This window comes from Phoxinus phoxinus (genome assembly GCF_949152265.1).
Source record: "Phoxinus phoxinus genome assembly, chromosome: 6".
Taxonomy (NCBI): Eukaryota; Metazoa; Chordata; class Actinopteri; order Cypriniformes; family Leuciscidae; genus Phoxinus; species Phoxinus phoxinus.
This window is the reverse complement of record NC_136881.1, coordinates 10,510,876-10,534,251: the sequence shown is the minus strand read 5'-3', so window position 1 is coordinate 10,534,251 and position 23,376 is coordinate 10,510,876. Positions and strand designations below refer to the sequence as shown.

The window sequence follows — 23,376 nt, the reverse complement described above, 5'->3', positions numbered from 1 at the left end:
AATAGAATAAACGAGGGTAGTGTTAGTTTCCATCTGGTCTTGCCTGTCACCTAGAAAAAAGGGATGGCTCCTCAAAGATTTCTGAAGGACCAGAGGGAGAGAGTAACAAAGCTGACAGACCCCAAATCTTCTTTATGTTACACTTTTAAACCCTCCCCCTTCAGTTAATGGAAAAAGAGTGTAAACAAGTTAGAGAAATGGTGAGTAAGACAGAAAGAGAGAGAGAGATCTGAATAGGCATGCAGTCGGACTGATGGCTGATGACACTTTAATGAGAGAAATCTGCTTTAAGAAAAGCTTGAACTCTTCCTGTTTATTTAGCTGAACCCATAACAACCTTCGTTATCCCTCTGAGTGTTCCTGCAAAATGAGGTGGGGAAAGTAACAGATGGTTCCTCCATATCTTTTCGCAAATTCGACTACAGACCAAGAGACATTTCTAAAAACCCATTTGAGTGTAGTATACAACACCAGAACGATGAAAACCCAAATCAACCTGCTTCACTGTGCTCGAAACGGAGCACGCAGTACTGCAGATGTCATGTTGTTTTCGGATCAGCTACGGAAGAATAAAATGATCCCAGAAAGAGAGGATAGGCTGTTCCTCAAGCTCCGAACCCTGACACATCTCTCCCAGCCTCACACCCCATCTACAATGTGAGCGAGCAACACAACAAGACTAAAATGCTTCTATTATAAAGCTCTGTTCTAAAACCTGAGATGCATGATAATTGAAACAGAACTGTGCTTAATGCACCATACAAATAACATATCTTACATGAAATGCACAGTAGACCCAACTCACAATTGATTCAAATGGTTGATGTTAGCATGTTGCTAAGCTAACGATACGACCTTATAAATACAGTAGAGATAATAATCTTAATCTTATAATTATGAGATCAATTTATAAATTGCAACATGCATGGATGAATTGTTCACTGACTGAAACGACTTCTCAAATACGAATAAATGTAGGACGGGACTTGATTTTGTCCATCAGGAATTGATTGGACTGTTGAATCGCCGTGGTGATCTCATGTGAGTGACAGGTTGTCCCGCCCTCATGCCAGTAAACACGTCATCAGAGAAGAGAAGAGATGTTAGAGGGAGGGGAAGTTATTTTAAATAAAGATTATGAGGGCACATGAAGAATAAAGATGTGCACAGATAAATATTTTATAATAAATACTGCAATATTCCATACAAAAAGAATGGTCAATTTTGATGTCATGGTGACTTTAAATATATTTATAGATGAGTCATCTTGGATGATTGTTTTTCATTGAGTTTGTTGCAGTAAACTTTGTAATTTTATTTGAAAATCTTTCCCCATTCACTTCACTTTTGTTCAGGATGGCACCTCAAATAATTGCTGTTAACTGCACAGAGAAATAACAGTTTCTAGAATCTGGCCAAGAGAAGGTGATGGCAGTATCATTCTTTTAAAACATCCCTCATCAGTAGCATGCCTAAGATGCCTTAATATGCTGTCTAGGTAGGCAGCTCACTACTGGATCATTGGTGCAGTCAGTGACTTGAGCATTTGCAGTGTAAACAGCTCTGGCGATTTTAACATGAACATTGTATTTTATAGTTCTACACTGGCTGAATGATGTGTTTTATGTTTCCATGCGATCCAATTCAACTGTGTTAGAAACCAGGAGAAGTTTGGCAATGCAGTGTGAGATTGAACTGTAGGGGGCAGTGTTGCTTCACAAAAGATGTCCAGATAGGCGCTGTCAGAGAGAGAGAGAGGGAAGGAAGAGATGATGGGGGAGGGGTGGAGATGATGGGGTGATGTTACAGGAGAGAGGGGCTTCATCTTGTCATGACTGTCATGTCTGAGTGGCCCGACTGCACCATCTGACATCACAGTCCCTCTTTAACTAGCCACCTCTCTCTTTTTCTCTCTCTCTATATACCTACGCTCACTTTCTTTCTTTTTTCGTTCTCATACTTAACGTACACCTCTCTTTTTCTCTGTGCTACCTCTTTGACTTTTTGCTTTTGTTTCACTTCTTCTTTTGTTTCAGAGAGAGAGAAAGAGAGAGAGATAGATAGAGAGAGATAGAGATAGAGAGAGAGAGATGGAGATAGAGAGAGAGATAGAGATAGAGAGAGAGAGAGAAAGAGAGATAGAGATAGATAGAGAGAGAGAGAGAGAGAGAGGAAAAATTCACAAAAAAATTGCATTACAGCGCACAAACCTGCAGCTTTATCCAATAACCTTATCCAGTTTTACCATGCGCTAAATCTGCTGAAATAACATTCTGAGTATTCGAATTGTCATACTTTTCAGCACAAATGTTCCCCATTCATATGCAAATGATGCTCATTATTGATTAAATGATTTGCATAATTATACATAAAATACAAATTTAATCATACAATTTTAAAAACGTATAAAACTTGGTCGCATCACCAAACCTCCTTATTTTTTGCGCCCCTCCCCCAGTTACCCGTCACATAAATATTGCTTTTCACAGTCCAATTAAATCCTGCACTACTTTTTTCCCCCATTTCCTGTTACAGTTTGAAAAATGCCATCTCATGTTGACTTTAACTTCAGAGAGAGACACTGGAGGATGAATTTCAGTTTCAAATTCAGAGATTGTACTGTATGTGTGTGTGTGTGTGTGTGTGGGAGGAATAGTTCGGAGAGACTAATCCAGGTGTGGAGGCCACCCATGAAATTTCAGTGAGTGTTTCTGTGCGGACTCGCACTCCACACACAGAGCTGTTGACATTCAGACATTTCAAATGTAACCATATATCAACAACACTTATTTAGCATGTGTTTGCATGTCTGTGTGACAGAGCGGACCTTTACACAACAGATACAGGTGCCGAAACCGAGCTATTTACCTTTACCGCTGCTTTCACGGCGGACTACGTGTGTGCCAGAGTGTCTGTGTTTGTTTAAGTGCAAGTGAACAGCTCTTAAACAAATTACAGGTGTGCACAAAGATGCATTTCGCAGGTGTTTTCATCCAGACAATGAGAGTTGTTATTTACTGATATCTGAACAATAATGCCATCTAAAAACATTCAGCCTCCAATCCACTTCAGAGTTTTACAGTTCGGCTTGTTTCGACACATAATTTAACCCCAAACAATCCACGGCAGTTGGTTTGGCAGACATTCCATATGTGAGCATTAGAAGCAGAGCACAACTGCTTTAGAATGTCAAGTAAGCTTTCAGCACTTTTTCTTATAAAATCCTCCGGTGGTAGTGTCCATATCCTGAATTACGATATTAGAAGCGGATGACATTTTCAGTGACATTTAGCATTAATCGTTATCGCTACTGAAAGAATATAGTTTTAGCGATTTCTTTCGTGAGGGACGTGGGGCTGAGTTCAGTCAGATCATGTTTAAACAGGTAGAAGCTTGGCAGTTTGGCGGTTTGACGCTTACGTCCCACGCAGGAACGAATAGCCTTGGGCTACTGCCTTGAGCTCTGACAGAGGCCTCTACTCATGTGTAGATCACACCGCTGACTGTCATGGACAGCTATGAGACAGTCTCAGTCATGGAGCCTGTGTCGGAGCGGCTTGATTGATTGACAGGTGCTGTATAGGTGGGAAGGCACAGAGAGAGTTTACGTGTATAATGATTCCATCTGCTCAAATCGACAAGATAAATGAGCCAATATCTCTCAGCTGGACTCACACCGGTGCATTTGGATTTATTCTGTATGCGTGCGCTGAAAGCGAGCAGCACATTGACAGAAGCAGAACGCTTCCATTAAGGGGCGTTCACTCTGACGATTTGCCACCGGAAGTCATTAATTTGCAAGGACATTTGGCGGGATTTGTTGGCGACAGCATCTGTTGGCGATGCAACAAAGTTGAGCTGAGAACTTAATGGGTTAGTTCACCCAAAAATGTTTATTCTGTCACTCTTGTCGTTCCAAACCCGTAAAACTTCTGTTTATCTTCGAAACACAAATGAAGATATTTTAATGAAATTGGAGAAATTTCTGTTCCTCCATTTACAGTCCACGCAACACTCTGACGGTTCAAAAAGTTATTTAGAATTTTATTTTACAGTCCTGTTCCCCATGTACATACAATGTGCTTATTATAGTAATTGCAATAACAGGATAATGATTGGTACTTACCATGAACCTACCCCTAAACCTAACCTTAACCTTATATTACCCCAGCCTGTTCTCACGTAAATGCGTCTCTATAGCACACAGTGTGTTTATCGTGCAATTTATACGCAAAAGTTAGTTTTTACGTGCATGTGATACACAGTTTTCACGTGCATTTGCTACGCACTTCATTGCGTGTAATACACACGCACCCCACACCACTAATTCTACCCAAACATATAATACACACCACTACTAAACCTACCCTAACCAACCCATGCGTATCCTATGCACGTAAAAACTCTTTTCCGCGTTTAAATTACACGATAAACACACTGCGTGCTATAGAGACGCATTTAGTGTGATCGGGTTGCTACCTAGTATACTTAGGTAAGTACACTGATAAAAAAATATTTTGTGGTGAAGTAATTACTACAGAAAAACAACAACAATGTAATTTACATGAAAAAGTTATTTCAGGCAAGAATAAAAAATAAAAAACCAAGGCAATTCTATATTTGTACTCAATTCAAGCGTGTAGAAATGAAAGCGTAAATATAAACGTTATAAGTAAAATTACTCAACTTTTCTGATACTGGTGTTCCCATCATGCACTGGGCCCTGAATAATTAATGAGGTTGATTTTTTTTACTGGTTTCCAGCTGTATTTACACTGTTTCTACATTGCTTTTGTTGTTAGGATTAGTAACTTGCCATTGTGTATTGTCTACCAAGTATTAAGGTCTCTGCATGCAAGTGTCATGTGCCACTTACTGTCTTATACGTAGAATATCTATAGTATTACTTACTTAAATGTTTCTAAGTAAAGGATATACTTTCAAAGTGTGGTTTAATTCAATATTATATTTTTTTGAGTGAAATGTATTGCAAAGGAAACTTTGCAATAAATAGATATACTCAACCTTTTACTAGCCAAGTTAAAATAACTTATTTCCTTTGTTACTTTCACTTAACTTAGTTAAGTAGTTTACTTAATTCCTTATGTGAAATTTACTTAAAAATATGCATTTGAAATTTACTTAAAAAATATTCTTGCAAAAACTTGCCAAAGAAAAATTAAGTAAATTTTACTTGTTTTTTTTCAGTGTACACTGTAAGTACACGTAAGTGCACATACTGTACAATAAAGTGCAATCAAAAGTTCATAAGGGAATCATAAAACTAATCCATATGAATTGAGTGGTTTAGTCCACATTTTATGAAGAGATATGTTGCTTTATTATGATGAATGGGTTTAATTTAGGCTTTTGTTCATACATTAATGACAATTTTATTTTTTATCTTTGGGTGAACAAACCCTTTAACGCAAATAAGCAGTGACACAATAACTAGCCATGGAAGTACAGACAGGCTCGCTTGCAATGTCAGATTTTATGAAATATTAATTATTAGTTATAACTTGTGCACATGTAATGTACAAGAAACTGAACGTGACTCAAGGCCGATATACTCTTAGCGAAGTTCTTTTTTGTTCTTAGCTTTGAAGCAAATATACTTATATACAGCGATATACTTAAAGGTTAAGCCGTTTAATTTTCTTCCAGAAAATCACTAGGGATTGCGGCACTTTGTTCAAGGCATGGCCAAATTGCCATTTTTTTCTTTCTTTTTTCTTACTGAAATTTAGAGTAATAAAAACACTTGAAGTGTTTGATTATACAAAATAAGCAATATTCCACAAATGGCCCTTTCATTCTCTCAACCATATTGACATAAATAAGATGCAACTTCATTGTAGGTGTTGTCAATTCAATTCAAATTCACACTTCTTATGTTTTATGTTTTTTGGTTTGTTTTATTTGTTCGGTATAAAGTATGTATTTTATGTAATTTATTTATTTTTCTGTACAGTACTTTGGTCCACGTGGGTGGTTTTGAATTGGTTTGATTGGATTTTGTGTGTGTGCAAAAACCTAGTTCATGTGGCAACAACCCTATAAACCAACCACAGCCCTACCCCTTAATTCAAAGGCCAATGATAAATCATAGGTAATATACACTGCATGTTATAATCTGTAGAATGTAATCCCACAATCGATTTGGGTCCACGGTCACTCATTACTCTATGTTACTGTGAACTGTTAATGATGAACAATTTAAAAGTCAATCCACTTTGCAGCACAATCAATCAGCGATTCGTTTACATTTCCAGGTTGTTGAAGATACTTTAGGCCTTGAAAATAGGCATTTAAAAAAGAAAAAGACGAGCTCACAGCAAATCTGTTTATCCATGAAGTAAATAGAGACGCTACTCTACTTGTTTACTGCCTTTATGTGTCTTTTAAACAGACTAAGTAAGCTGAGCTTTGCTGGAGATCATTAGGAGCTGTTAGTGTATGTATTTTTTGGAATACAAGTGTTTGATACTCGGAGAGTGTTGGTGTTGCGAGTCCCAAAGTTTCAGCGTAAGAGAAATGCTGCGATCTGATCCAGTGATGGACTCATTAAACTTCATGCCTGGCTATATATCAAGGCAAAACTTGCACAGCAAGTGGTGCATTTGCCACGACATGGGACTCAGTTGTAAGCACAAATAAAGACACAAGACCAGAGTTATTTTAGATGTTCAGGGAGGAAGATGCTTTGTGGGTGATGGCCTATGATGAAGTCAAAGTCACTTTGTCATTTCTGTGCAGTGTAGTAATCTATAAAGCAAACATTCTAATGACTAGAACAGTAAAAGAAAGAGTGTGAAATGCAATATCTGACAGGATTCCCAGTTTATGCATGAGTATATAATTTATGATTTAAACAGCCTATAAACATACAAATACATAAACAAAAATTATCTGTTAAACATGAAAGTATTAAATTATTTGAGACATTTTTCTTAACCTTTTTAGCATAAAGGGTTCTTTAAAGGGGTCATGAACTAGATTGTTTTATTATTTCATAATGTTTATTATTTTATCATGAACTATATTGTTTTCTTATTTTATTATTTTATAATGGTGCCCTTAGAATGTTAGTATGATTTTTACGTCTAATCTAATTGACGTCATAGATCCCCACTTTGTAAAACCTTTCGTTCGCTGTGCCTGGTGTCAATAAAAGCTTTTATTGGACTAACAAGGAAGTTTTCAGTTCTGAAACTTTCCGGATATTCTTATTGTATGATGACCTCTTATATGTCAAAAGCTCAAGGAAAATTAGATTTCTCAGTTCATCGGCCCTTTAAAATTGAGTAAAGAGCCTTAGGGTTCTAGAACCCCATTGAACCTTTTTGAAGCATTGAACCCAAAGCCAGGGACACACCAAGCCGTCAGTCGGTGGTCGGGCAACGTTGCGCTATTCTAATCTTACCTGAGCACTCCACTGTGCAAATATGTTCATAATAACATGAGCGGAGTGGAATAAATAAGGTGATCGGCATGATTGGCATGGTTTGTACCTGCAGTCTTAGGTTGACGAATATAGATGAATATATCTGCTTAGACAGTCCTTTACACACAGGCGCAGAACTTGCGTGCTAGTTCAAGCACCGTTTTTCTTTTCCCCGACGCAGGCGACGCGAGGTGACAACACAGGCGGTTTTCATTAGTGCTAGTTCTTTTGCGCCGGTTTGGTGTGTCCCTACCTTAAGAGTGAATAATAAAAATATTGTAAAACTATTTTTATATGACCGGATCGAAATGCTCTACCTCTTTTTTCTATATATTGCTCTGTCCTTTACTCTACCTTGATCAATCATTCTCTCAAAATTGAAATTATGACATAAAATTTGAAATGATGACTAAAACTCTAAATTGAGATTAAAAAAAATCATGATTATGATATAAATTGACAGTTGAAATTATGACTCTTTTATTTTAAATCTGATTAACCCAAGCATTTTTTTCAAATGTGGCAAATGTGGTATTGTATTGTATTGTATTGTATTGTATTGTATTGTATTGTATTGTATTGTATTGTATTGTATTGTATTGTATTGTTACAAATCACAATGATGTTAATACAGTATATGTAAATGAAAAAGGAAAATACCACAGTGTTTTCTCTAGTCATGAAACACTGATTTAAAAATGCCTTTCAACTGCATAGACAGCCATGTTTTAATCACCCCTTTAACAATGGCAGTATACACATTTTAATATTAGACCTAAAGACTGTTGTGCTTTTCACAAATCTCCAATTTGGAGTCTAAAGTCAGTTCTTATCACCTTTAAAGGCCATTAGACAACAAATCCTCAGTAAACACAGCAGGTGTCATGATTCAGATGTGTCTGAACATGGTAATGTCCGAATCCCTTGAGTTGTTTACTCCATAATCAATCTGTCTTTTTTGATCTGTTTGGTTGTGAACATGACTGATCTCATAGTCAGGGTAATCAGCCTATCCCACCAACAACGGGACACACTGAATCTCATGACTTTTTGCCTGCATTTCGCCATTCATTCACGTCACACTTTATAATTTCAGTGAGAACACAATGAGCTCAAGTGAGACAAATAGGCTTCTCTTTTTCCACTCACTCCCAATGGTCTTGTTTTGGTGAACTGCTCCATTTGCCTGCCATGTTCTAGTGTATAAAATCTTACCTCAGGCTTGTCGAATGTCACCTAGTACGTTTTGTTCACTGAGTGGCCTTCTGCCAGGTCCCCCCGAGGAGTCTGTGTGTGTTTGTGAGTATAAGTGCACTCAAAAAAATGGTTTTGTGGCACTGTTGTTTTTACCCAATTATTTTTTGTTAAAGTAACACAGATATATTTATTTTACCTCCAAAACACTATTATATTGCGTTTAATTAACTTAACCTGTATAATTTTCCACTATACTTAATTATAAATCGTTAAACTAATGTAAAGGGTTTAATTTTGGAATTTTAAAAAAAACGAAGTTTACTTAATCTGTTTGCGTTGGATTACATGAATGATTTGTGTTGCATTATCTGAAACTGGGCGGTGCTTAGTTCCCAGCATGCTTTGCATATAGCTAAATGAAGAGAGAATAAATGTTGAAATTAAGTGTTATTTTATGTGTTTTTGATAAAATGAGAAAAGAGGAAGACTTGATAGTGTGTAATTGTGTTTAATATTCGATTACATTGTGATTATTAGAACCATTTAAATTACAGTGGGTTACCATTGTGGAGAAGAGTTGAGCATTTGGTTAGGGTGCGGACTGATTCTAATAAGTTAATTTCCTGTGGCTGAAGGAGCTTTGTAAAACTTAACATTTAAAATGTTAATAAGTGCTCTTATTAGTTCATAGCTATAGTCTAGAAGTTCAATTGAGAAATCAGTTAAATCCATCACACTTTATTTTGTTCAGTCCAGTTTTAAGTAAACAAAGCATTTTCGCTAAACTTAACCAGTTTAAGTTACAGAGAATCAATTTCATGGATTTGATTGTTCATTACTATTTTTTAATTCAGTTGTGTTGTAACAACACAAGGAGCTTACATAGAGTCAAACAAATCCATTAATGTTAATACAACTTAATTTGCTTGTGTGGAACCACTGTCCATAATTGAATTAAGTTATTTTAAAGAGTAATTTTTTTGAGTGTGTGTATCTTCCTCCTCTCTCTCTCTCTCTCTCTCTCTCTCTCTCTCTCTCTCTCTCTCTCTCTCTCTCTCTCTCTCTCTCTCTCTCTCTCTCTTTCTCTCTCTCTCTCTCTCTCTCTCTCTCTCTCTTTCTCTCTCTCTCTCTCTCTCTCTCTCTCTCTCTCTCTCTCTCTCTCTCTCTTTCTCTTTGTCTCTCTCTGAGGAGAACGGTTGTGTCTCTCTTTAAACAAATCTCATCACTGTGTAACTCTGAACCGCGTGACGGTTTTCCTCAGCAACAGGTCTGCCGTATCTAACCACCTGCAGATTAAGAGTGTGTACATCATCTTGCTTTCCGCCTTTACCGAGAGGCTCTTATTCCACCTCACAAAGTGTATATGGAATCATAAGACGCCTGTGTTTGAGTATGCATGTGTTTAACTGGCCTCTCAAAGTAAGTGTGTATGCACATGCAAACCGCACACACTCATTGACAAGTTTTGTAAGAAGAGAGAGCAAAACAAAAGGAGAGCATTCTATGCATCTAAATGAAAACTTCATAACATCGAAATCAAAACATCTTACTAAATCTTACTGGTGTCATATTCACTGCATAAAAAACCTTAAATCTTTAGTGTTTTTGTTTGTTTTATAGCATAAATACCTAAGCATTATTTGTATTTTATTTTTACCTTAGATAACAGATTAAATTGACCAAAAGTTACAGTGAAGACATTTAAGATGATACAAAAGATTTGTATTTTAAATAAATTATATTATATTTTTCAACATCGATAATAATAGAAAAGAAATTCATCAGCAGCAAATGAGCATTTTAGAATGTTTTTGAGGAATGTCCACTGACGACTGGAGTAATAGCTGCTGAAAATATATTTTAATACAAAACATTTATTTAAAACATTTTAAAGCTACTATTCTTTTGTAGCTTCGGTTGGCATAAGAGACTTCTTTCAAAAACATTTTTAAAATCTTACCAACCCTTTTGCACAGACATATCAACATTTTAGGTTACAATATATTATTTTGAAAGCACAAAGTATGAATAAAAATAATGATTTAAAAACAAATTAATTGTAATAATTTCCATATCTCTTAAAACACTTCCATTTGTTTTAAAACTACCTCTTCCACTTCCTATGTTTAAAAAAATAATAAGTCGCCATCAAAAAAATTCACCACATTGTACAGAAGAAAGCAAAGCCATCAGAAAACGAATTAGAACGCTTTTGATTCCTAAAACTCAGAGACAAATTCTTTTAACTTATCACTAATCACTTCAGATTCTTTCTGTTGTCCTTGCTCTTTGATTTTTCTTGGAATACTTTTAGTTGTAACAGCATTACATTACTCTCAGATTCATTTTCCACAGATGTGTGAAGTCAATGAACAAAGAGTGATTTCACATGTGAAAACGGCTTTTTTATGGCAGTGCATTAGAGAAAGTTATCACTGATGAGAACAGCCTTTCAATTCACTCTCCACATGCTTGTCTTTTTAATCCATCTCTCCTTTTAACAGCTCTCTGCATGTACCACTATTCACTTCATGAATCAGCTGGACTTTTTCCATTTAAAAGCTACTGTTATTGTACACTCTTCAGGAGGTTGCAAGAGAGTGTCCAACACAGTGCACGTGTGTGCAAGAAAGAAAGAGAGAGAGAGAATGTATGTACTTTCTCTCTCTCTTTGAATTGATTGAAAGGCTGAGAGAGAGAATGTATAAATATGAGATTAAATCTGTTTATATGCTATGTGTGTGTGTGCGCGTTTGCGTGTGTGTGTGTGTGTGTGTGTGTGTGTGTGTGTATGTGTGTGTGAGATAATGGGTTTTCTGGAAAAATCCCAAGTTCTTTCTGTAAATCAAACCACTCTCTGCTGCTGCTGGGGGTAATAGTTTCAAACTAGCCCCAAAATCCATATCAGGATTGCACGAATACTGTACATAGTAGAATACCTTCTCTGAAACATCACACACACACACACACACACACACACACACACACACACACACACACACACACACACACACACACACACACAAAAGGAAATCTTACTGACTGGTAGTTGAATCTTCTCTGAATGTGTGCTGGTGTGGATTCATTGTGTTTGTTGTGATGATATTGACAAGATCAGAGGTAGTTGTCACAACAAACACTATACCATAAAAGATTCATGCTATTTAAATGTTTGTTTTTTTGACATACAATATTCAATGTATACTTGAAAAATGCTATATGGTAGAAAAATGGTAGTACACTTGGTGTTAACATGGTACTATGTAAAAAAAAAAAACATTTAAATAGCATAAAACCTTTTTGAAAGAACAAAAAATAAATGGTCTTGCTTTTTAATGATCATTGAATGGCTGCTCTCTGTATTCCTACTGGTGTATTAAAATGGAGGAATATATGTAAAGAGGGTTTTATAATATCTGAAAAACTCAGATGTGTGGTGACAAGCAATTTATCTGAGAGGGAAGAAAACAAATGACGGGAATTTAAATTTGAGCGAGGGAGAAAGAGTGAAGTGGAAGACAAAGTCATCAACTCATTACTGTCTGTCTCTCTTTGAAAATCTGATAATTGCTTCATAATGGCTCTCATAATGCAATATCAAAGCCCTTTATAAACAAAACAAGCACATACATGCATGCCCGCGAACAAATACACTAATTGGCGTTTACTAGTCAAGGCGGTATAATAGAAGAAGTTAACACACAATGGGCCTCATTCATGAAACATTCGTAAATATACGAGTAAATATGTGAGTGATCTGCGCGTAAAGAGACCTTCCCGAAAATTCTTCTCCTGATTCACAAATACTTCGTAAACGTCAGATGTGATAGTGAAACGTGTGTGTGTGTGTTATGAATTCCAATCTGTCGTAAATGGGACGCGCGTTCACGCTCATTCTCAATTACCATAAATCCCGCCCATTAAATCCGACTGACAACTATATATGGGCATCATACTATGACACCAAACGAAGGATTTCAACATGTCTTCTTAAAAGCGAATGAAAAATAAAAATTTCTCATTATCAGATAATATTTTATTATCAGAAGTTCATTCAAAACGCCACATAACAGGGCCGGATTAACCATTGGGCAATTGCCCAGGGGCCCAGGACATCTAAGGGGCCCTGGGCACCGTCAAATATTATGTCAAATATTATGATTAAAATGTCTCCACGATCTGCTTTTGAATAAATATCGTAGGATCGTGCATTCTATCAGTTTGCAGTTCTGGCGCCTCCGTCTCAACATAGCCTACTGTACAGCGCGACGTATATTCACATGAAATGCAGAGGAACGGGACACTGTAGTTTATAAAAATTAATTATTTGCATGTGCTTTAAAGCCTTGCCGGTTAAACATGTCATTCGCTGCTGATGCGCTGTTCTAACGGGTGCTTTTCTGAGCGCAATAACGTTACACCCGCCGACGCGCGCATGCACTAAAAGCACAGCGCCTGTTATTTCAAGCGTACATAGTGGCGTATCAGGTCCTAAAAAAAGCAAGCTTGGCAGATATTACAGATGCAGTTACTGGAGTTTCATCTGTTAATCGAACAGTCCCAGAAGTGAAGAGAAAATGGTTCGACATGAAGCTCGACTGCAAAAAACGAATTAGTTCACTTCGAAAAAATATAGCCGAGCCGTATTGAGCAATTGATTATGTGATTAAAGTGTTCCGTTTGCAGATGCTATTACTGGCTCTTATAATAAAAGTAAAAAGAAAAAACATATGTAATTAATATAATAGCTATTTTTTCAAAATGCTGTGTAAATATGTCCCCGATTAAGGTGAATTAAAATCCAGCCTTATTAATGAGCAAAACGTTCGGAAGTTAAACGCACTATTTACGCGTGGCTGGGAGCAGGTGTAGATTTCTTTCGTACCAACTAACATTTGGAAAATACGAACATTTTAATGAATCCAAAAATTTACGCCAGAACCACTTTACACACGATTTACACAAGAATTCGTTCTGCTCGTGTTTCATGAATGAGACCCAATATCTATAAACTACGCCATTTTAAAGCAATAAGCCATGGGAGGCCATGTGTTACAATGATTTTACCACATAAGGCCTGTTTCTTACAATCTTCTCTATAGCAAAATCTCTCTCATGACTTCTTGTTTTTATTATAGGCCTACACAGATATTGAAATTATCATCAATACTGATAAGCCGATAATTATTTTCATGTTACGACAAATAACCGATAAATGGCTGGTATTAGAATTCATTACAATTCATTAAAGTCCCCCTGTGGTTAAAATCAAGGCTTAAGACATGTTCCTGGATCAACATATTTTGTTGATCCTGGAATAACATTCCTGTCCCTTACCCTATCCCTACCCCTAAACCTAACCCATAACTTTTCCCTAAAATCAGAGGGAAATGATAGGTGAATAACACTGATGTTGAAGCACCTCACCCTGGTTCTAAGCCTAAACTTGACATAAACTGTAAACTTGTCCCTCAAATCTGATTTGTTGATCTGAAAGTTGTTCCAGGATCAACAAAGATGTTGATCCAGGAACATATGGTACTTGGTGAAATCACGTTCACTCAAAGGACGTTTGATATCGCTGGTGTTTCTGACTTCACAAACTTGTAACCAATCAGGTCAACGTGATCATCAACGAGTGGATCTCTGAACTGGTGTGAGTGAGTGGAGGCGGGGCTAATTTGCATATTAATAGGACCGTGTATACTATATGAGACAAGGGTGTAGAGTACATTCAAGCTATTTTAAAGCATGAAGACATTTTCTTTAAGAACAAAACGCTTAAATATGTTATTTTAGTTATCAAAGATGAGTTTTAAGGGATACAATGATTGACCACAGGGGGACTTTAACCAGAAAGGCAGCTGAGCAAGACAAATAAAGTGACACTTTCCTCTATGTCTTTAAAGCACTTTCTTTTCCCTCATTCCTTCCTGCTAAGTGAAAAAAATATAAAGAGAGAGAAAACAGATAAAAGTGTGACAGGTGTGAAAACAGACTTAGAGTAAGGGAGATTGAGGGTGTGAAAGAGATTAGGGGAGTGGATGACGAATGACAGAAAGAGATTGTAAATGCTGAAGGAGCAGAGAGGTTGTACTGGAAGAAATGTCTGACAAGTGGGGTGATGGTCATACAGATGCCCAAACTAAAGGCCAAAGTATACTTCACTTTTACACGTAACTGAGGATCAGCGTACAGTGCGCGTGACGTGAATTTCATCGACAGAAAGCAGAAAATATACTTCCTTTTTTTGACACAAACGTGTGTGTACGCGCACAATCGAACAGCCGTGCAAGGTATACTTCCTTTGACTCGTACGCGTACAGAAGCGTTCGGCACATGCTCAGTTTTGAGCAATCTCCCGCCACAAGTTACAAACCATGTACATACTGCCAAAAAAATTAAATGCACATGTGCGACCGGTTGTGCGTGTTCGATACGTGCGTACTCTTCTGATGACGGAATTCCCGACACACGCACTGTTTACTGACCCTTGCGTACGCGTAAAAAGTGAAGTATACTTTGGCCTAAAGAGTATGCGTACTGTACGCGCTCCGCCGGATTTTTGTCGCACATGTGCATTTTTTTGTTGTTACAGTAATTAGTTTATCCACAAGGTGGCAACCGTGCCCTGAGGTTGTCGATTCACAAGGTAGTCGAATAAAAACTGCATAAACAGAACAGACCAAAGCACATGCAAGTTACAGCGCCAATGGAGGCCTACATAGATGAGAGATTGTGTGAAGAGATTAGAAAGTACCCTCATTTGTACAACTCTAGCATTAAATAATACAAAGATATTTACATGGGTTGTAACTCGTGCAGACAGATTGCTCAAAACTGTGCATGCGTCTAACGCCTGTGTACGCTTACGAGTCAAAAGAAGTATACTTTGCAAGGCTGTGTGTTCAACTACGTGAGCGTATGCGTAAAAAGCTAACTGTGCGTACACACCGCCTACGGTGAGAGCGTCAAAGTGGCCGGAAGTCATTCATTTTCAATGAGAGCCGGTGGCGGGCTCCGGCAAGGGTGGCGCGGCGCATCTTGAACGGTGAGAGCGGTGAGGAGAGTTGAAGTCAGGTCAACTTTATGGTAATAAGATATGACGCGGTTAGGCGGCAACCAATCGGAATGTAGAAGTGCTCCGTTTGAGAGGATTCCAGGGAACGCAGTTCTCTAAACTTTGGTTCCGACCACATTAGTTCCCAAGCAAAATAGAGAAGAGGCTGATCATTTGAATTTGATAAGAAGGCGCGCAACACTATTTATAGGCAAGAGTTTCGCGCTAGAACACTTGTTTTTCAGCGGGAATGCAAATTAGAAGAGCAATTAACCATGAACACAAAAGCCACACCACACAAATGGCTTTTAATTGGTTTATTTTGTTAGCAAACATGTCACTATAATTGTTAAGTTCTTTCCTTCGATCAATTTTCTGCAAAAATAACGATCAACATGCTTGTTTGCTTTGCGGCCCCTTTAAATAAAGTAAAAAAAAAAGACCAAACATTCGGTCTACGTCAGAGCAGTCCACGAATCTTTCCACAGCGTCGTTGGCAGGGCGGCGATAGCGAATTTTGCCGCTCTCGTCGGCGGCGGTGTGAACGCACGGTAAGTATACTTTCTGCTATACATTCATGGTCTGATCACAGTCAAGATGTCCTTTTTGAGGTCTGTTCCTTAGTATGTAACAGCAGAGGCCATAAAGGAGAACAAAATCGTAACTTCTGTTCAAACGCTCTGTCGACCTGCTTTACATATTTTACGATGCAATATACTGGCACCATTGAAAGATGACACATCTGCGCTTAAGGCAGCTTTTCTGACTGATGTGACATGTCAATTCAATTCACTTAATTCAATTTCAGGGGAAACCAAATATAATACTGGTGATGCTGAATTATGAGGCTGCATTTGAAGAGAAACTTTACAGCAACTTTATGAAAAACAATTTTTACATTCATTTTCTACAATTCACAATCAACCCAGGGGAACAAACAATCAGGTCCTTTTTCACCCATCCCATGCTATTCATAAACTTGACTGCTTTAAATCCATGCTGGCATTCTTAGAGTATATTTTAAAACCAAAATACATGATAACAAAAGCAAAAATAAACCAAGAAGGGCCCGTGTCACATCCCCATGTCATTTGCAAGCTCTTAACCCAAACCACAACCACAATTCCTTAACACAAAAAACACCTCTTCTCTGTTTTGTCTTTTACCTTTCTGAATTTAAAAATGCATAATAACTGGTCAAAGAGTTTTGTCTTAGTTAGATTTTCTTTTTAAATAATGTAATACTTTTATTCAGAAAACAAACACTAAGTTGATAAAAAATTACATTAACATCTATTATTTTGTTACAAATGTTTCTATTTCTATTTTAAATAAATGTTACAGAACCAAATCAGCATATTAGAATGATTCTGAAGGATAATGTGATGTGACACCGAAGACTGCAGAAATGGCTGCTCAAAAAGCTTTGCCATCACAGGAATAAATTCACAGTGTATATTTTAAAACCACTACATGATAACATCAGGAAAAATCAACCGAAAAGAATCCATCCCCATGTCTTCTGTAAGCACATAACTCAAACCACAATTCCTCAACACAGAAACCACTTCCACCTCTTTCCACTTTTACTTTTCTTCAGTTTTACTTCTGCTCTAGCTTCCTCTAGAACTTCAGCATTGCTGTATTGCTCGTATTGTTTGCGATTGTATGATAAATTGCTTATGATGCTCCTCATTTGCAAGCTGCTTTGGATAAAAGCATCTACTAAATGACTAAATGTAAATGTAATGTAAATTTATTCAACTATTCCAACATGGCCTATACAAATATATGCTTTTGCAGGACCAACCAGAAAAATACATTTTTAACCTAATTTGAGCTAAGAAAGCAATGCTGATGATAACATTACTGTAAGATGAACTGAAATTTGTCTTTCCTCTTTTGAATAGATGGAATCTGTACTTGTGTGACTAGAAACCATCTGTCCAGGGATTTTACCAAGATGGCCACCGAGTAAAGAGACTTGCTTCAAAAGGACTTTGGTAATAGTCTCTCTTTTTCTGTCAATACACTATCAGCATGAATCATATTACCAGTATGATGGCACTTTTCCAAGCTTGTACTGCGTTCATTCACTTTTAAAATAGATCAAGAACACTTGCAGTGATGTACAACAAGGTGCTTTTTATGCGCCGCTGGAGAACATGGGGAAAAAAGGAGCAACGCTCTCTCTCTCTCTCTCTCTCTCTCTCTCTCTCTCTCTCTCTCTCTCTCTCTCTCTCTCTCTCTCTCTCTCTCTCTCTCTCTCTCTCTCTCTCTTTGTCTCTGCAGTCATTTGTCATTGCCGTCGTTTTGATTGACAGCTGGTACGGATGAGTGAGAGCTCTTCCTGTCCACCCACCAATCAGCCACCTCCTCCAAGCCCTCAACATGATGGTCGAGGGTCGGAGGTCACTCTCATGCTCTCAGTGAGTGACTCTTGATGAAGACGCTGATGGAGAGATGCAGTTCCTCTCCTCCATCATCTGTCTTTCTCCCTGTTTTTCAGCCTGAGGTCCTTCCACCCGTCTCACAGCAGACCATCCATCTGCCTGTCCGCGGCCACCACTAATCAAAGCTGCCAGAGGGGCGGCCCCATAAAGCTCTTCACGAGGAGATTGCATTGTGTTTGTGTGTGAGAGACAAATGAGAATTAATGTACTTCACATCAAAATTAATAAACGTAACAAACAGACAAAATTTGTTTTACCCACGTGCGTGCATCAAATGATGTTGTATCTCAGCGCAACACAACTGGAGATACATGGAGGGGATAATTTTTGGGGATCATCAGTTATTTGATTAGGGCATTACAGACGATAATAACTGAAAAACAATTAATCATCACATTTTCATTAAGCTTTGATGCCATTCTTATGCCAGCTTTGCCATCACAGGAATATATTGTGATGAATATATTGGCCTGGTTTCACAGACAGGGCTTAGATTAAGCCAGGATTAGGCCTTAGTTCAATTAGGACATTTAAGTAGCTTTTATAAACATGCATTAGAAAAAAACATTACTGGTGTGCGTCTTGAGACTAAACAATGGCACTGACATATTTTAAGATATGTCAGTGCAAGTTGCTTTCAGTTAAAGTATCCATCCATCCATCCATCCATCCATCCATCCATCCATCCATCCATCCATCCATCCATCCATCCATCCATCCATCCATCCATCCATCCATCCATCCATCCATCCATCCATCCATCCATCCATCCGTCAGTCCATCAATCAATCCATAAATCAATCAATCCATCCATCCATCCATCCATCCATCCATCCATCCATCCATCCATCCATCCATCCATCCATCCATCCATCCATCCATCCATCCATCCATCCATCATCTAGATTTTATCTTTATTATTTATGTCAATATATTTGTGAAAATTATGGGGCCATCATTTGACTTCTGCCTATTTTGTATAATCAAATACATTTTTACTGAACATTTTTACTCTTATGTTCAGAAAAAAAGGAAAAAAGAGGTTTACATTGCATTGAACAAAGTGACACAATCTCTAATAATTTTCCGGAAGATCCATCTATCTGATTTATTATTTATTTCAATATAGTTGTGAGAGCGGCAGAGCCATCGTTTGACTACTGTTGTATCTATGCCGTATCTCAGCGCAACACAAACTGGAGACACATGGAGATTTTGTGGGGATCATCAGTTATTTCATTAGCGAACTCACTGCGATAATGTCACGTGAAACATTTTCATTAACAGCATCGCTCTTAAGCCGGTCTCAGTGAGGCGTTCAGCACACGAACACGTTAGTAAGTAAACACTCGGATTCCTCCCATCACAGTCCTGATAAACATGCGGTGCTTAGCAGTCTCCCATAAGAGTCAAGAATTCTAATTAATACAGCTTACTCTTTAAAGAATACACATACTCTCTTAATGGCTGTACCCAAACACACACTCACAGTTCTGGTGATGTGCTAGCCCCCAAGTGTGAACAGCCCTTAATAAAAATGTTAATTGAATCTTAGGAAGTCTCTAGGCCCAGGTTTAGCCTCCACAGCCTTCTCTCTCGTGCACACACACACTCGCACACTTCACAGCATTTACACAGGCACTCAGCTGTTTCTGTGAAGGCACAGTCATTAATTTTTATCTGTTCAGACGGACCAACTGTAACATCACAAATCTCAGAGAGCAGGGATGGGTGGGTGGGTGAAGACCTGTCATCATACGGTAGAAAGACTTTTAATATATTTTTTGGATGGATGTTTTAAAAATAAAATGGCATTTACATCCCATTTTAATTTCTTAATTTGACTTATTTCAGAATTAAATAGGATATTCAACATGAAAATGTGATGCTTATGTGTTGTGGGAGGTTGCCAGCTTGTTTTTTTTAACAACAGTTGTTACTGGCCTGTGTTAAAAAAGCCTTTTTTATATATTTGCTTCACTTATTAGGTGTATAAGGAAGACAGTAATGTTAGTTGTGTGGTGAAAAAATGCTTACCTTATCCATCTTATTATTTAATAAGGTTGATGATATCTTTATTATTACTCACCTTATATGCTTACATTATTACTTTTCAATGCAGAAGCAAGCTATTTTCTGTGAATGTGCAATACTTCTAATTCACTAGCTGCTGAAAAAAACCAAAGTGCAATAAACCGTAAAACTATTTGCGCTACAAAGCAACATGTTTATGATTATGTTTATACAGTACATTAAAGGTTCATTGTTACGTTTGGCCCTCTAGCGGTTAAAAAACAAAACTGCATGCATTTTGCAGAAGAACATTGTTTTAGTTGCGTTTCGACTCTGTGTGACTGTACCGATGAATATGGTTTGCGGAGAAAACATGTATGGTTACTTACGTAACCCTGGTTCCCTTTTCGATACGGTTCACTCGCATTGCATTAGTTCACTAAATCTTATGGGAAAAAATCAGTTTTCTCAGAATCCTGAGCTTTGCTTGGAGTCGAAGTAAATTGTTATTTCTCAGGAAAGGGTCTCAAGATGACTAGCTGAAAATGTAACTGTAGCTATACCATAATAGACACGGTACTTCCTTGAAAATAAATTCCATCACAGCGCTACAACAACCATAATGAAATGAGCCTTCACAATAGGTAGCCTAATGCTTTACCACAAACTCTGTTAGAGCTACATATGGCAATTTATCTGCTCAATAATATACCTTACTCCCCTGTTGTCTCAGTCACCAGCTGGTGTGCCCAGGTTGACCACTAGAAGGCACTCCTTCTCTGACCTTTGCCACTCAGCCATGAACTTCAGTCCCCATAATCCTTTGCCTGGGCTCATCATGAATTATTGCATTCACCTGTTTGTCATTACATTGTTTGTCTCACCCTACCATGTTCTCTCTGTCATTTCTCATCAAGGTTTTCGAATTGTAACTAATAGCACTCTCCCTCGTCTCTTTTGTGGATTGTTTGCAAGTGTTTTGACCCTTCGCCTGGCATGACTACGATTCTGGATTTTCCAATAGAGCTGCGCTTGGATCTTACTTAAGCCTCAGTGCAGTCCGTGACACCTGTTGAGTAATAAAAACGCCACCTCCGCGTTGCTTTTCCAGCTTTTCAAATCCCTCAGTTCTCGCCATCTCCGAAAAGTCAAGCCAGTGGTGATTCTCGTTTATTACGAGCTCTGCCTCTGTCACATTCTCTTTTTGCTTGCAGACTCTCCGCGTTTTTTTTTTTTTAAAACAGGTGAATGCTCCATTTCAACCTTTCTCGCTCGTTATGACAACCACACCATACATGCATCAAAGTAGCCCGAGTAACTTTTCTCTATTTATGGATATAACAAGACACATTATGGGCGAGTGACATACGAAAACCATTCCAGCAGTTCTAAAATATAAACACTTCTATTACGCTCACCATAGTGAATCAGGGTATCATAGTGAAAAAAAAAGTTAGAAAGTATACCTTTAAAATAATATAACAAAAATGTAATTGCAGTATGAAGCAGCATATAGACTTTTGACACTATTGACACTAGGCGCGTTTCCATTACAAACTTGCGCAAAACTTTTGTGATTTTTACTAAATGTCAACAAAAAACTATTGCGAAATGACCCGTTTCCATTAACCGATGTTATGCGACTAAACCGCAAGGAAATACCCTTATACTTGTGAGTGTTTCTGGGTGTTTCTCCCTCATACCTGCTTCAAGGTCTTGATTTATAGAATCCAGTATTCCTGTAATTCTTTTGTCTTTTATGAATTTAATAAATATCTCGTATTCTGTCCTAACACACTGCATCATGTACGTCAGGTGACCTGTAAATGTGCAAAAACTGTTTTCATTGCAGTTTTGCGAATTTATTTTTCAAATTACCTGAAAAACCCCTCATGCGAGCGTAAAAACTTTTTCCGCGATAAATGGGAGTTTTTGCGAAATTGACGTGTTTACATTGGGCGTATTTTCAATTCGCAATTTCAATTTGCTCAATTTGAAGGGTAATGGAAACGTGGCTACTGACATACCTAGATGGTTTTACGATCACATGTGCAGACTTGGTGCCACTTGCAGAACACAAAATATTTCAGATATTCGGATTTAAGGGCCGTTCAAACCAAGGATGATAACTATAACAATAAAGATTTCGTTTTATAACACCAGAGTCCACACCACAACTATAACTTTAATGACACAGTCACCGTGGTTTTGCCAAGTAATGCTCCTGGATCATATTTGTTGACAAAGCAGCCCATGCTTACAATAAACAGAACATTATTGTGCTTTGGGCGCTAATATAGTTATCATAGTTACCTTTATAGTTATCATTCTTGGTGTGAATGGGCCTTTGGACAGTAATTATTTGTGCAAGTATGAGAGGGGAGTTCTAAATCAAAACTTTAATAGTTAATAGTTTTGAATAATTATTGCATTCAAAAATGAATAAAGGCCACATTTAATTTGATACGATTGGAGCGCTCACCAGCCTGTATCCAACCCTGTCTCTTCAGCTAAATCAGCCTTAACAAATTCATTTCTCATGCAAATAACTTGTGCTCTATAATTACCTCCTAAGCGAGATCATACAAAAAGCAAAAGATTACACTTTTTTTCTTTTCGTTTACTGTAGGTACAATAATGAATGATAGTACTGTGTTCTTTCTTGGGGCAGATATTTGTGGTAATGGTGACAGGAATGGTATATTCTGAAGAAGAAGAAAAAACACATTAGCCTGTGAGTTATAAATTACAACAGAGACTTAAAGGGGTAGTTATAAAGCACATTTAAAATGAAAACAAGTTGAAACCAAAGTGCTGTACAAGTAATATAGTGTAAAACAGATTTATGAACAAAACATTTCAGTATAATGAAAGTGAAGAGGACTGAAACTGAACATATTTTTACTAAATAAATTGAGTTCACAAAACTGGCCTGAATGATTTATTCACAAATCAGAATAGATCTGGTTATCGAGGTCAGTTCACTCATTCCATCCAGTTGCAGTGGTTATTGTATTTACCGTATTTTCTTCACACACAAACCTATTGTATGGCTATATAAACCATGTTATGATACTCTCAGGATTATGTTTTATATAGTTGCATTTTCGTGTGTGTTTCTTGTGCTTCAGTTCAATTTAGCCTTGATTGTTTCTTAGTTAGTCTCCTTGGTTACAGATTACATTCAGCTGTTAATCATTATGTTT

The 23,376-nt window shown here is 37.5% G+C and overlaps 1 long non-coding RNA gene across 1 annotated transcript in view; it reads left to right on the top strand.

Annotated features, from left to right (window-relative positions):
• The window catches only part of LOC306999863, an 89,358-nt gene extending 70,946 nt beyond the window's left edge, over positions 1-18,412 (top strand). Inside the window, exons 3-5 of the long non-coding RNA XR_013797928.1 lie at positions 17,615-17,707; positions 17,813-18,133; positions 18,214-18,412. This is a non-coding gene — a long non-coding RNA (uncharacterized lncRNA). The remainder of the gene's footprint in view (positions 1-17,614; positions 17,708-17,812; positions 18,134-18,213) is intronic.
• Positions 18,413-23,376: the final 4,964 nt, after the last annotated feature.